Source organism: Artemia sp. Qi Xiang Cuo, chromosome 7 (genome assembly GCF_049724085.1).
Source record: "Artemia sp. Qi Xiang Cuo chromosome 7, ASM4972408v1, whole genome shotgun sequence".
In the NCBI taxonomy this organism is placed as follows: domain Eukaryota; kingdom Metazoa; phylum Arthropoda; class Branchiopoda; order Anostraca; family Artemiidae; genus Artemia; species Artemia sp. Qi Xiang Cuo.
The window spans coordinates 35755276-35758018 of NC_142800.1; the positions used below are offsets into that span (position 1 = coordinate 35755276).

Consider the following 2743-nt stretch of genomic DNA (forward strand, 5'->3'; position numbering starts at 1 on the left):
CCATCCCTGCATTTACCTACTTTCGAGATAATCTGGAATCTGACATGTTGAAGTATGATTGTGCCTTCATCGTTTCCCAGATTCCTGATTTTAATCCAGTCTCCGGAATAACCAACAATACCGCAGCGTCATTCAATGTTGTGATAAAAAGAGTTATACAACAAAAGCGAGATATAACAATGGATAGATGTATCTTGGGCCTTCTTTGTTTAGACCATGAATATAATACACACATGTCTCGAGGATATAAGAGAATAGGAGATTATAGGCTCCTTGAGAAGGCACATAAGGAAAACGTAGTTCATATCAAGCAGGAAGAAGATCCACTTGAATCGAGGACTGAAATGTTTCTGCGTTTGGTCCAAGAAGTAGATGCATCAGGTTACTTTTGAGAAATAAATATGACAAGAGAAGACCACCAGCAAAGTGGTTTAGTTGATATAGCAGAAACGCGATGGAGAAAGGGACATGTTACATTTTGCAACGAAAATCAAGTGTATCTTGTTTCAAATCTGACTAGAAAGAAGGTTAATGTTGTGACACCACGAACAGAAACAATCACTGTTAGAGGAAATAAAATTGTGACAAAGGGTGCTAAGAGGAATAGTTTGGTTGAAGTTTATGATTGTTCTTGTAATTTTGGAATCTCTGCATGTACTTGAAAACTAGCAGTTTTAAGATCTCGAGGACATGCACTAGTAACAGAAAAATCAGTTATACAGCTGAAAACACTCAAGAACTAGAAGGGGAGATCTAAAAGGCACGTGAGGCCTGGAATAAAAAGCTCATTAACCATTCAGGACTGTTACGATATTAAACCTGCTGCAGAGTCTCTAGCAGCCCAGGACTTGTCGTCTACTGCTGATAGTGAGGATCAGAATGAGGAGAGTTTTTCACCGTCAATTAATGAAACTGCGAAAGCTGACTTGAAAACAAGCAGGGAGCAGAATACAATAGAAATAGGTTAAAGAAATGAAAAAAAAAAGAAATTATTGAAGGAGCTTCATTTAAAAAGAGTTCCAAACCCCAATCGAAAAGCTCTGATGGGAATCATAATTCAAAAGGTGCAAAGCAAGCGGAAGATGTACAGTTTGTGACGACTGTTCTAAAAAGGCTGCATAGCCCCACTCAACTAGTGAAACCCCAAAACAGGGTAAGGAGACCGAATCTACGTGTTGAATCTAACCAGTCTATAATTCCTACAGCCTTGTATCATGGTTCCGCTTGTACCGGTCCCATAAGTGATTTGTATGACGAAGCACAGCAATTGATCCAGCATATAAAAAGTTCTTCTGGAATAGTGGTCAAATCTACTGATTCTGATACCATAGAAAAAGCAGAGAAAGTAGATTGGCGGAGAGCTATTGGTTCTTCCTTAAGGGACACAGACTTGTTTCCAATTTTCTTTCAAGACCTTGAATCACTACTGACGCCTGATACTTGGCTCACAACTGGAAGTGTCTCATACCTCGTGAATCTTGTAACTTCTAGCTGTGCGTCAGCAAGAACTATCGATAGATACTCTACTTTCAACTTGATAAGTATTTATGCTTTGAATACTTACCCATATATGCCTAGAGAGAGTTTTAGTGATGTTACGAATGATTGCAGTGTGTTGTTTGCTCCATTGTGTGTCAATATGTGTGATATAATGAATACGAAGTCCAAGAATCATTTCATTTTGGGAATATTTGATGTCTACAAGAAAACTTTCTATCTTCTTGAGAGCCAGAAGCCGTTAAACCACGCTCACGGGAGTCTAGTTCCTTCCAACCTAAAAACTCTGATGAAGGGAGTGGATAAACGCTACATATAACTTGAATTTGACTCGTACAGAATAGCTCAACAAGTAGATTCTTCAAGCTGTTGGCTTCTTGGTGTCAAATATAACCAAGACTATACAAATGAAATAACCTATTTGTGACGTGCAATGTCAATTGATCTTACATAACCTTCTAAGTACAATAAGTCAAAAGGAAGATATATACTATCGAAGAAATTAATAGATTTATATAACGATGATACTGAAATAGTAAATAAGAAAACTATTGAACTAATGAATAAATATAGAATCAAATTTGCTGTCCAGGTACTTGAATCTCTTTTAATACAGGACAGAAGAGCCACTTGTTATAAATGTCGAAAACAGATGCCAGAAAACATGCAGCTCATATGTAAGAACTGTTAAGCAGTTGCATGGAGTGAATGCGAAGCAAGATCCTGTAGGTACTTCTGTAGGCTCTGCTGTGTCTAAATAGAAAAACATACACAAACACGCAGTCAGACACACCAACACACAGAGAGAGGCAAACACAGTCAGACACACAAAACAAAAAACTTTGAAAATACGCTTGGGATCACCAAAAACGCTTAAAAAAACAAACTAAACCAAGAAACAGCAAGACTAAACATTCTGAATCATATGTTATAAACGAAAAACTTCTAAAATACACATAGAATTATCAACACAGCTACCACAGACACGCTAAACCAAAAAAATCACAACTAGATATTGTAAATCATTTGTTCCAACAAGAACTTACGGAAAACGATTTGAAAAACCATTAAAGCTAATAAAGACATGCTAAACCTCGAATCAGAAAAACTAAATAACTTCTTCCAAAATACTCTCTGAAACACAAAGAGGGCTAACACTGACAAGCTAACCCAAGAGAGAGCACAACTAAACATCCTAACTCTTAAAGTTTCAAACGAAAAACTTCCAAATACTAATGGAAACACC

General features: G+C 37.1%; 1 pseudogene; it reads left to right on the plus strand.

Moving 5' to 3' along the window:
* Positions 1 to 401: 401 nt before the first annotated feature.
* LOC148950210 (uncharacterized) lies at positions 402 to 2423 on the plus strand (annotated as a pseudogene).
* Positions 2424 to 2743: the final 320 nt, after the last annotated feature.